The sequence below is a fragment of the Chiloscyllium punctatum genome, chromosome 50 (assembly GCF_047496795.1).
Source record: "Chiloscyllium punctatum isolate Juve2018m chromosome 50, sChiPun1.3, whole genome shotgun sequence".
Lineage (NCBI taxonomy): Eukaryota > Metazoa > Chordata > Chondrichthyes > Orectolobiformes > Hemiscylliidae > Chiloscyllium > Chiloscyllium punctatum.
The window spans coordinates 7,175,528-7,189,302 of record NC_092788.1 but is presented as its reverse complement, the minus strand read 5'-3'; the positions used below and the strand labels follow the sequence as shown (position 1 = coordinate 7,189,302).

Here is a 13,775-nt window from a genome sequence, read left to right as displayed (position 1 = left end):
AACACAGTTGAATTGATTTGATTATATTTCACATCATGCTAATGTTTATTGTATTTCAAACCACAATAAGAGTTTCATTTTTACATATATAAAACTTAAAATTCATCGCACGTTTATGTACAGAAAATAGAATTACCATCTGCTTGTTCCTTCCTTTTTCAATGACTGTTCATTTTGAATTTGTGGAAGTTGTACGTTGTTGAATGGAAGGGAAATTGTCTTCAACTGAATATTCACATTGAATGATGCATTTTTAAATCAAAGTACAATGATCACGCAGTTTTGTCAATTTGTCTTTCAAAGAATTGTCATGAGATTCCTGTTTATTTAAGAGTATCATTCATTTATTCTATTGTTATTGTAAAATATTGTTCAATTTCCAGTCCATTACACACAGAAACTACCTAATTAATTCCCATTCAAATTACAACAATAAACGGCTGATTAGTTTTCATTTGAGAAACCGCATGAAACACAATATTGCAGTCCTGCCGTCCTGAGTGGGAACATTATGAAAGGAGCCTGTGGAGCTGTGGCAGTGTCTCTATTACTAGACCCGAGGGAAGGTTTCAAATCACACCTTCAACAGAAATATAGCAAGAGCTATCTGAATGTTGATTAGAGAGTACCTAAGCACAGACTGAATTGCTATTCAATACAACATTAGATCTGCTTTTATCTATTATATCAATCATCACAAAATCTGATACTTATCAGATTACCAGGTTACCAAGAAATATGTGTTGGAAAATTCGCTTCAGCCACTTTGCTTTTACAAAAGACTTTCATCTGTCCCTGTTTTCTCTAACTGAAAGAAATATGAAGAGGATTTTCACTTTTACGAAAAAAGAGGACATGTTTCCCATATAAATTAATGCTTCTTCGACTAAGGCCTTTTCAGATTATGTAAGGTTTCATAATAACACTTTACTTTCGGATAGTGGGGATACCTGTATCTAATTCTGTCGCTTATAAGTTCCTGGAGAATATTTGAAAATGTTGCAGAATTCAAGATTACGATGTCTAAGTAATTAGATTGATCTTTTTTTTGTTGCAAAGGGGCAAGTCCAAACAATTGAAACACATTAAACATTATTCTCTCATGCTATAAATTTGAAATAAAGTTGATACCTTCTTCAGTAAACTAACAAACTCTACCATCTATTACTTGTCAGTCAGCTGATTGCTTACTTTGTAACTAAATGTTGTTGATTCATCTAAATATTACTCTGTCCTTTGATCAAAGTGAATTTGTAATTGTTGTTCAGTTTATGAATTGTCAGATACTTGTTTTTATTTTTCCATTCACCTGTTCATTTTGACCATAAGATTGAAATGCTTTGAAAATATTGGAGTTCGTTCATTTAAAAATAAGGTTTGCACATCTCTCACATATCTCATTTCTTGTATTATGATTCAAGAATGTTTTTTGGTGGAATTCAAGTAAATTCCAAACATTTGTTCACTTCAAATAAGGTCTTTAACACCCAGTTATCAATCTGATGTTAATATTTCAGCTGGTTACATTGACATTGATTAGGTACTCATTCAGAGAGATCAACTGACAATTATAAACTATTTGCAGGATTATTGAATTGAAAGAAAGATTCAGACGTGCAAACATTTTTTGGAAGGAATTGCTTTTTCATTCAAATGTGTAGGCTTTTCAAGAATTCTATATCGCCTTTCACTGGTTTTCTTGTCGAGAAATCAAATTTATAATTCATGTGAATTCTAATGTGTTCGTATTTTGAAATTTGCATCAGATTTAAGAAGAAAAAGAGGAAGAATTAACATGGAATCTTCAGTGAATAGAAAGCACCGTAAATTAAATTGATCGAGGCAACTTTTAATATTATCTCTGAACATTCAGTCAAATATTTCTAATGTCAAAAGAGAGTGGTGCTGGAAAAGCACAGCAGGTCAGGCAGCATTCGAGGAGAAGCAGAATCGACGTTTTGGGCATGAGCCCTTCATCAGGAATCTTTTCTGATGATGGCCTAATGCCCGACAGGTTGATACACCTGCTCTTTGGATGTGCCTGCCCTTTTCCAATGCTACAGCTTTCCTCACTTTCTCCAAATATGTTTAATGAACACGAACTGAATATGTTCGCATCAGCAGTTGAACAAGACCAAATTAACACATTTCTTTGCAATATCTATAGTGAAAACCTGTTTGAGAACATGCAACAAATCAGATCAAACAACATCTCTTGCCATTAGAACCCTTGGCCATCCATAATAAAGTATAACCATGCTTTGAACAACCAGTATGGTGTATAAATACTGAACTGAAATATCAGAGGGACAACGATTGCATTTATTGGAGGGAATGATAACCAGATCCTTTATGTGATAATGGTGATTGATCTCAGAAACAATAAAATTTTACTGTGATTATTCCACTGAACAGTAATTAGATGGTCATGAAGATATTTGTGTGGCTTAATGTGCAGGGTTTTGTGTGAACATTGATTTCAGTGACATTTCAATATTTTACAAGATTGACAATTAACAGTTAAAGATAAGTTTTAAATGCAACATTTTAAAAAAATGTCAGTTTTGTTTAGCAAAACACAATTCTAAGTTTATGGAATCCCTACTGTATGGAAACAGGCCATTTGGCCCAACAAGTCTACACTGACGTTCCAAAGAATAGTCCACTCAGCACCATTCTGCTCTCAGATTACTGGACATTTATCACTGACTAATGTACCTAACCTATACATCCCTGAACAGAACGTGCAGCTTAGCATGGCCAATTTACCTAACCTGCATATCTTTGGATTGTGGGAGAAAACCAGAACATGCAAACTCCGCGCAAACATGTGGCCGAGGATAGAATCAAACCCAAGTGCATAACAGTGTAAGACACGAGTGCTAACCACTGATCCTCTGTTCTCAATGCCCAGCCCCCATGCAAGAAATGAGATAAGTGAGAGACGTGCAAAGTCAAATTTCAAATGAACACTCTCTGATGTTGCCAAAGCATATCAATCTTACATTCAATACGAATAGGTGAATTGAAAACGAAAAATAGAAATCCCTGGCAAATCATGAATGAACAATAATTAGAAAATTAATATGATCAAAGGGCACAACAATATTCGGATGAATTGCATTGTTTAATTACAAAATTGGGAAAGGGCTAACTTGGGAAGTGAAATTTGTTTTCTTCACTGATGAAGAAATTGACTTGCTTTTCATCTTTGTAACACTGCAGAATTGCAATTCATGTGCCTGAAATGTTTGAATTAAGCTCTTCCCAATAAAAAAAAATCAGTAAAATCACATTGACTTCTTCATCTTTAAGACTGCAACAACATCAAATACTTTCCAGGAATTTAGAACCAGCAGAATTAGTTAATTTGGTTGCTTGGGAACTCGAAGAGAATAAACAGCAGATTCTGTGAATTAGTCATTCAATGTGATTATTCAGCTGAAGACAACATCCCTTCTTTGCAAAAATGCTCAACTTCGAAAAATTCAAAATGCATTCTCATTGTTTAATGAAACAATACAGAAATGTTAATTCTTTTTCATTTGACTTAACAAAACGCAGGAATTTTACATGATTTTGTGTCATGAAAAATACTTAAATCTTATGATGATTAGAAATACAGTAAATGTTCGCATCAAAGTGAAATATATTTAAATGAATTCAATTATGTTTCTGCCGGTAAAATAAGAATTAATATTAACAATGATTGAGAGATTGCACACTATATTAGTTATTCGTGTAAAGAGCTGTAATTCCATGTTCACAGCACGTACTGGATTGAATAATTATTAGGTATGAGCAACAACTGAATTATAAAATTCGATCAATGAATTTAGAAATAATGAGAAATCTCGTTTTGCTATTTGACTGAGGAATATGTGCAAACAAACAGGAATTATTGCAATGAAAAGTAATTGCAGGTCTGTGAATTTAAATTCTGTGATTACAGAGATCATTCAAATAAGCAAACATCAGACATTCACAATTAATGTTGGATAGGAAGTCCTTGGATCCATTGTGGGAAACTTGACCTGAAAATAAAGTTTCATATTGCAGTGTTGGTACTCAGAAACAATTGGTTAAATCAAAATGTGAATCTCACTTTACTTGTTCAAACGACTTTCTTAAATAATTGCACAATTATTATCATGACAATGACTTGATAATGTTGCTATACGAGCAATTAAAATGATTCAATATTTCAAAATATTTGCTGTTATGTTGATTGGATATTTATTTAAATTGGTAAATTGTGGAATAAAATATAGTAACTAGCTTTGTGAATTGAAGAAAAAATGAGCCATTCAGTGATTATAGAAATTTTTTTTCTTTCTTTACTAAAAAATGAAGGTAACACAAGAAATATGAATTTCTATCAAATGGTTTCATCATAGAGACATGTTATTTTAATTGAGATGATTAATATTATGGTCAGAGTTCAGACATTTGTGTCAGAATTTGGAAGAAAGTTAATCGATAATGAAAGTGAGCATGAAAGTGAACAAATGATACAGTCAGTGACATTTGGTACATAAAAGAATTATAATAATTGTTCATTATTGTACAGTGATGTTGGAATAGAAAAGACAAAAAGAATTAACATGTTCAAAACAGTTATTTTCTTACAATTAAATGAAACCAATAATCATTTTGCAAAGCACATGATTTGGAAAAAAAACCAGTCATTTACTGTGTTATATAAACTGAAAACTACTTCCATTTTGCAAAAATGGAGACTTTCCCAAATTCAAAACTTAGGTTTGCTGAATTATACAACAAAAACGGTTGTAATTTGAAATATCTCTTGCACACAAATTTAAAATAAGCCATCTTAAAGATTTTTAGAATCACAAAACGTTTGTTGTTTACATGATTGTATTACAGTCAATATCGTGATAAATTGGAAGCATTGTTTTAAGCAACATAAATCATCTTTAACTACTGAACTGAAATAGAAGATAACAGTTGCACTTGTTGCATAGAATAGTAAACAAATGCTTACTGTTGTCATTGGTTTCAGGAGCAATAAGGTACTTACTCAGGTTAATCTACTGAACAATAATCAGATGGTGATGAAAGTCTTTGTGTTGTTTTATGGGTATTGTTTAGTATGAACATTTGTTCGATAAAATTGAGATATTTACATGAATTAGGAACAGAGTGATAATTGGGTGCGAATGATCTGATTTAAAATCAGACAGTTTTTGATATTTACGAGGATTGCTGAACGAAACGTTCTTAAACCATCATGCAATCAATGGGATAAGTGACAGATATGCAAATTTAACTTTCAAATGAACACACCCTGATATTTTCACACCATTTCAATGTCACATTCAATATAAATAGATGACTGGAAAGCTAAAAACAAATCTCACACAATTCATAAACTGACCAAAAATTGATAAATAATAGCAAGTGACATTTGTTTATTTTACTGAGAAGTAATTGATCTTTTCTCATATTTATAGCAGTGGAGCATAAAATTCTGTGTTGTTTTAACTAAGATCTACAGAACAAGAGAAAGTTAATGATTATCATGACTGCATATTTCAGCTTTATGACTGCAACATTCTCAAATATTTTCTCAGGAATCTTGATTGAGTGGAATTAGATACATTTTGCTATGAGTGACTAGAAGAAAGTATATAGCAGATACTGTGATTATTGGAATGGATGATGATACCTCCAAATAATCTACTGATATTGTGATTGGATATACAGTAAGTGTCAGAATCAAAGTAAATTATAATCAAATCAATTCAAAAATGTTTCCAAGTTTAAAATAAATACAACATTCACAATGATTGAGAGATTGTACACTGTAATGTCCTTGCAGTATTTATTGTACAGAAGCATAATTCCACATTTTTAGCCCTTACTAGATTGCACAATTATTAGATATAAGATATATTAGCAACAAATGGATTTTAAAAATATATATTCGTGAATTTGAGAATAATGAGATATCTCATCGTGATATTAGACTGAGTAATATGTAGAAATGAAGAGTAATATCGCAGGGAAAAGTAATTGGAGTTCTCTGAATTTCAAAGGCTGAGATAATTGTTATATTTCACCTGAGCAAAAATCAGATATTTACAAAGAATTTTGCAAGGGATATTATTGGTCGTTTGGTATGTGTATGGGCCTGAACAAATAGGTATTAATATAGTAGCATTGACAACAAGAAATAATGAATGATATTTTCAAAAAAACACTGCATTTTTACCAAGTCTATGTTAAATTGCTGTGCAATTATTGTAATTGATAATTGCTTTTAGAATCCTGACAGATAAATTGACTTAATATTTTGAAAACACTTTGCTCTGAAGTTGATTGGATATTCATTAAGATTAAGGAACTGAAACTTAAAGCATAAAACTTAGCTGTATGATGTGAAAAAATCATTCAGCAGCAATTGAAAAAAATGATTTTGTTTAAAAATTCAGGCAATGCAAGATTTATATGCTTCCAATAGTTTTCTTGAAGAGTCATGTCAATTTTGTTGATGTAATTTTTACCACAATAAATGTTCTGATATTTATTTCAGAATTAGGAGGAAAAGAATTAGGCCATGAAAGTGACTATTATTGTGAACAAAACACAGGGTCACTGACATTTGATACGGAAAGGAATTCTCATAATTGTGTGATTATTGTTCACTGACATCTAATATGGGAGGAAAAGGAGAATTGTCAACATTTCCAAGCAATTTTTTTCTTATTATGAAATGAAAATAAAAATAATTTTGTAGGGCAATTTGTTTGAAAAAAGGAAACAGTCATTTCATATGAAATTTGAGCTGAAGACTCGTTCACGTTTCCCCCCATTGGAGTCTTCACAATAATTTAAAGCTTAGTGTTGGTTGAACAAAAGAACAAACGGATATAATTGAAATGTTTTGTTGTACACCAAAAAATAGTAAACGTAAAGCAATTTTATCATGAAAATTATATCGCTCTGAATGTAATCATTTCAAACACAATAAATGTATGTGTTGAATTGAAATGTCATCATAGCTGCAGAATTGTTTTCACTGGCAGGGAATGAGGACTCAGGAGGCAATCTGAGCTCAGCCATGTGGAAGATGTTTACTCATGCAGCAACCAGTTAATGAAGGGATCATCCCCGGAAGCCCATCTCGGAAGGGAGATCCATAACACACTGTAACATGCACAGTAAAAAGCAGCATTTTTATGGACTTTCTGCATCACAATGGCCACATGCAATGTGGTTACAGCCCTTCCCTCCTCATCCAGCCACCCAATTGAAACACATAATCGCAGATGGGCATTCTAATGGACATCCCCAGATTCCTATTGGGATCTTTCCATGTATCTTATTGACTTAGATTCCAAAGCTATTCCTGAACTCCCTCGGGCCTCTCAGGATACCTTATCAGCTGGGACATTTTGAGTTCTGCTATTCATTATATTTTATTTTATCAAGTTCGTTATATTGTGTAAAATTATACAGCTACTCGTTCTTTCAGGACTTTATAATTAATGAGCAATCAACATCATACCGTGAAGTTAATTCCTAAAACTAGCTAACTTCAAATCTCGTTCTAAATGCTTTTCTATAATGTTTTAGTCGGCATTGGTTACATATATCAAACTTACATTGCAAATTTCCCCTATTATACTCAAGAATCTGTAATTAGAACCTATGTTTAATATTCTGAGTAACTGTAAAATAATAACTATATCTGACAAATGAACTCTTCTGTTGTCATGATAGCTGCTTCGTGAGTTAACTGGGCTGCACCCTACAGCTGCTGTTTAGTCATTTACTGGGACAATTATCCTTTCATTTATGAAGATCAGGATTGGTCATTTGTCTGTATGTCGGCATGCTCTTATCAAGAAATGTCAGGAATGCTGTCGTCCTGGCGTTGGAGTAGGTCCATTGGTAGTGTGCTTTCTTTTAATTTAAGGCTGGAACAGAATGTTAATCTAGTTTATCACCCCCTGACACCTTGTGTTTTAGTTCTAAGGTAGGCTGCCTGTTTTTGATTGTCAGGCATTTTGTACGAGCCAATTTGGACCATTCTATTCCAGGTGGGGCAGGCCGTGCCCAGAACAGTAAATCAACTATGATTCAAGTATTGAAATAAAAATCACTATTCGCTACCATTGGTTTCTGTACAATGCAATACGTTTACGTTACTGAGCCTTATTTTCACACTTAAAGCTAGATATACTGGATTTGATCAATTCTTAAATATTAGATATAAGTAACAATTAATCTTAAAAACATTTCATAGCAACACTTAAAAATGGTTAGAAATCTCATATAGCTGCCCTTCATGTGTAAAAATGAGCAGCATTTATTGGATGTAAAATAATCAGACGTCTCTTAATATGTAAGGCCGAATATTAATCCAATGATTTCTGTGAACATTCAAATGAGAAGGGAACAGATATTATCTGTGAGTGTTGGATAAGGAATCATTAATTAGTTTGTGTTAGTGTTATCCTGGAATAAGAGAACTATTATTATTATTTTAATATTGACACTAAGAAATAATGGATAAAATTAACATGTGAATTTGACGAAGTTTGTTACAAAACCTAAACTGAATTACTATGTGATTTTTGGAATGGCAATGAATTGATAATTAATTTTAGAACTTTGGCAAAGTAAATGATTCAATATTTCCAAATGGATTTGCTCTGATGTTGACTAGATATTTATTCATCTGTCAGCTGAGAATGAAAATTCTGGCATGATGACATGGAAAGACATTAGACATTCAGTGAACGTTGATCAGAAATGGTTTGTCATTCACAATTCTCAGATCTTCAAGATTTCTATCCTTGGTTTCTCTACTTTTCTTCTGGAGAAATATAATATATAATAAGAACAAATTCTGCATTGTATTTAATTCATGCAATTTTTCATATCATCAATATTTAGACATTTGAGTCAGAATTATAATGAAAATAAGTCAATAAGGAAGATTTATTTTCACAGAAACATACAGTCAACAGCATTTATCAACGTATTTGTTTCAATATTGTCTCTGAATAAACAGTTAAATATGTTTAATGGGGATCTGTTGACAATGTAATCAACCACAATATCATTTTTATCATAATTTTTGGATTGGAAATCTATCAGAAAAAAAATCCTATATTCAGGACTTGCTTCATCTCGATACATGTTGCACGTAGTATCCTCAGGCATAAGTAATAAGGTGTTATCAATAATCTGGGAAAGACGTAGTGTGTAAATTATAATAAGGTGTCTCTTACATATGTTTGGATCTGGTGAGACTGTGATGTTTGCTATGATTATTCATCCTGAGAACAATAAGGTACGTACAAAGTGTTTTTCACCGAACAGTAATTAGGTGGTCTTGAAGACCATTACAGGTACTTTGATTTCAATAATGTTGAGCTGATTTCCATGATCTGGGAAATGTTTCACAACATTTACCAAAATTCTGGATTCTAAGCATTCAATGGGTTTCGTGCAAACACTCTTCACTTGTCGTCATTCTCAAGTGAGGTGTCTGATGCTCAGGCACTGGCTGGAAGTCAAGGTGCCAGGAAGTCTGCTTCAACCTCTCCAAAACACAGCTCTTGGGCTGGTTGTAACAGGATCTCCCGAACCTTTGTGAGCTCTTTGACCGGGCTTTCCACTGTTTTCTGGAGCTGGTTACTTTGTCTACTGTTTCCTTTAGTTTGACCTTTTTTTTTAGCTCTGCTTTTCCCAGCTGTAGGAATATTTAGAATGTTCAATTATGGGCCACTGGTCACTTGACCTTAGCAGACAGATAAAATATGGTTCACTTACTGTTGTAATAACGAATTGAGAATGAATCTTTGCATTTTAATAAATAAAATGTTTCAATTTTATCAGTGGTTTACAATGACATTGATTAGATAGTCATTAAGAGAGATCAACGGACAATTATAAGCTATTTGCAGGATTATTGAATTGAAAAAGGATACAGATGTACAGAGATTTTTTTGGAAGGCATTGCTTTTTCATTCTAATATCTTTGTTGTTCAAGAGGTCTATGTAGCTGTTCATTGGTTCTCTTGTCCAGATGCTACTTTATAATTCATATTGCTTTTATTGTGCCCGGAGTTTTGAGATTTGTATCAGATTAAGAAGAAAACGAGGAGCTATTAAAATGAGAACTTGAGTGAATAGAAAGCACAGTAAATTTAAATTGCAGAGGAAACAGAGAGTATTTGTTTCACATAAGCAAATATTTTTTATGTCGAAAGTGTGGTGGTGGAAAAGCACAGCAGACCAGGCAGCATCCATGGAGCCGGAGATTCCCGATGAAGGCTTATTCCTGAAACACGGTTCCTCCTGCTCCTCAGATGCTGCCTGACATTCTGTGCTATTCCGGCACCACATTCTTGACTCTGATCTCCAGCATCTACTTTCCTCACTTTCTCCAAATATTTGTAATGGACATGAACTGAAAATGATCGCCTCGGCAGTTGAACAAAACCAAATTTACACTTTTTTGTGCAATATTTGGACTGAAAATTGTTTGTGATCATGCAACACATTAGGACATATGAACACCTCTTCTGTTAGAATCCTTTGCCATTTATAATAAAGAATAACCACTGCTTTGAACAACCAGTATCGTGTGTAATTACTGAACTGAAATACCAGAGGACAACTTCTGCATTTATTGGAGGGAATGATAACCAGATCCTTACTGTGGCAGTGGGGATTGATCTCAGGAACAATCAGATAGTTATTCTGATTATTCCACTGAACAGTAATTAGATGGTCATGAAGACCTTTGTGTGGCCTCATGTTTAGTGTTTTGTGTGAGCAATGATTTAAAAAAACATTGAGATATTTTACAAGATTTCGGAACACTGATAATCAAGTGTTCAAGGTATTAACTAAAGTCAACTTTAAAAAAGTTAGAATTGCTTAGAGAAACACAATTAAACTATTGTAGAATCCCTGTTAGCACAGTGTGGTAACAGGTCATTTCGTTGAAAAAAATGACCCTCCAAAGAGTAACCCAGCCAAACACTTTCCCAACCATATTCCTCGACATTTACTGCTGACTAACATGCACATCCCTGAACACAATGTGCAATTTAACATGGCCAGCTCACCTAACCTGCACATATTTGGATTGTTGCAGGAAACCACAGCAAAGTCACATAGACTTGGAGAGAATGGATAAAGTACACAAAGACAGTCACCGAGGATGGGATCAAACCGAGATCCCTGGCACTGTGAGGCAGCAGTGTATATGCAAAGACAAATTTCAAATAAACACCCTCCGCTATTGTCAAAGCATGTAAAATTTACATTCAATACGAATAGATGAATGGAAAACAAAAAAAACTCCAACAATTCATGAATGAAAAATAATTAGAAATTTAATTTGATCAAAGGTCATTCCAATATTTAGATGAATTGCAATTTTTAATAACAAATGTAGGTAATTAGCTGACTAATGAATAATTGGAAGTGGCATATGTTTACTTTACAGACGAAGAAAGTGACTTGGTTTCCCCCCTTGTAACACAGCAGAATAACAATGTGAATGTCCGAAATGTTTGAATCAAGCTCTTTCGAACAAAATACTGATCACTTACGATCACTTAGCTTTTCACTTTTAAGACCGCAACATTCTCAAATATTTTTTCAGGAATTTAGAACCAGCAGAACTATTTAATTTCTTTTCTTGGGAACCCGAAGAAGAGAATAAACAGCACATACTGTGAAAAAGTCATTCAATGCGAACATTCAACTGAAGACAATATTTCTTCTTTCAAAATATGTTCAACTTCCAAAAATTCAAAATTTATTGTCATTGTTGAATGAAACAATAAAGAGATGCTGATGCTTTTTCATTGGATTTTGTTGCATGAAAAATGCTTAAGTCTTAAGTGTTAGCATTGAAGTGAAATATATTTACATTAATACAACTATGTTTCAACAGGTAAAATAAAAATTAGTTGTTACAATGAATGAGAGATTGTACACTGCAATACATATGAAGAATTAACATGATTCAATATTTCAAAAGCACATTGCTGTGATGTCGATTGTATATTTACTAAGATCAGTAAACTAAGGAATAAAACATAGTAGCTAGCTTTACGTATTAAAGAAAAAATGAGACATTCAGTGATTATTGAACAAAATTCTTTTCTGAACTCCAAAATATATGCAATATACAAATTGTGAATTTCTTTCCACTGGATTCCTTGTAGAGATGGTACGTTGATTAATATTATAATCAAAGTGTCAGAATTAGGAAGAGAATTAATAGATCATGAAAATGAGCATGAAACTAAACAAACAATGAAGTCACTGCTGGGTGGTATATAAAGCGATTGTAATAATTGTGTCATTATTGTACAATGATGAATAATGTTGGAATTGAAACAACAAAAAAAATCAACACTTCTTTTCTTACAATGCAATGAAAGCAATAATCATTTTTTAGCATGCATGTTTGGAAAAAGCAGTCTTTTAATATGACATACAGTGAAGACTAACCTTTTTGCAAAATTGTAAGAAGTTCATAAATTCAAAATGTAGCGTTTGTTGAATTTGCAACAAAAATGGTTATAATTTGAATTGTCTCTTGCACACACACAACAGAAGAGGAGCTTAAAGATTGTTAGAATAGTTAAAAAAATGTTTCCAGTGTTCTTGTATTACAGTCAATATCCATGATAAATTAGAATAATTGTTTTAAACAACATAAATCGTCGTTAACAACTGAACTGAAATATAAGATATCAAATGCACTTACTGCATGGACGAGTAAACAAATGCTTACTGTTGTCATTAGTCTCAGGAACAATAAGATACTCAGGTTATTCCACTGAACAGTAATCAGCTGATGATGAATATCTTTGTGTCGCTTTATGTGCACTGTTTTGTGTGAACATTGACTTCAAGAAAATTGAGATATTTACATGAATTAGGAATAGATTGGTAATTGGGTGTTAAGGATCTTATTTAAGATTAGACTTTTTAAATAGTTGATAGAATTGCTGAGCAAAACACACTTCAGACATCATGCAATAAATGAGATAAGTGATTGTGAGAAACGAAGTTCAGTCACTTCAATAACTTCAGTCCGGAACAAGACCTGAATCAGTAGTATCGTTTATTACGCTGTTGCACGAGGGGTGTGGTGTCCACTGTCCACAAGGCACACGCACACACTGAATTTAATGAGTACACAATATTTATGTAATTCGTTTCTCTTCCCTCCTCCTATTGCTCCTCCCCTGTTTACAACTATTTCTAATCTAAACTGGCTGTTTATCTCTGAATTCATCCAGCCTGGTCCCTGACAAAATGTTTATCTCTGGCCTCACAAGGCCGTTTGACCACCTCCCTCTGTGGTCTTATTGTTATTTATCCTTCTTCACTGCCATCTATTTCCATGCTAACCAAAGCATAATTTCTTTTTATTCTTTATTTACACCGAGCCTTATGACCTTTTGATGGTGTTATTTTGTTCCTGCTGAAGCGGGAAACAGATGCTTGTAACTGTTTGTACAGGCATATCTAGCTTAACCTACACCCCTCCCCTCACAGCACCTTAACTATTTGTCTATAACATCTCCCATTATGTGCAGACACATTTCAATCTTGTATGCACATTTTAGCTAATACAAAAGCAATAATATATTTCCTTCACATAGTTTTCATTCTTGTTAACTCAGCTCTTGGCTGAAACAATTATACACTGGTGCGAGTTCATTTACCTTGAATAAACAATTATGATTGCAGAAGTAACACTGCTT

The 13,775-nt window shown here is 33.1% G+C and overlaps 1 long non-coding RNA gene across 3 annotated transcripts in view; it reads left to right on the top strand.

The window, feature by feature from the left end:
- The window catches only part of LOC140470126 (uncharacterized), a 39,687-nt gene extending 26,539 nt beyond the window's left edge, over positions 1-13,148 (top strand). The window contains exon 6 of one of the 3 annotated variants that reach the window (XR_011956386.1): positions 11,141-13,148. This is a non-coding gene — a long non-coding RNA (uncharacterized lncRNA). Of the gene's footprint in view, positions 1-1,766; positions 2,479-5,594; positions 5,657-11,140 lie in introns of those variants that run through there. The other 2 variants (XR_011956384.1, XR_011956387.1) reach the window with 2 other exon arrangements.
- Positions 13,149-13,775: the final 627 nt, after the last annotated feature.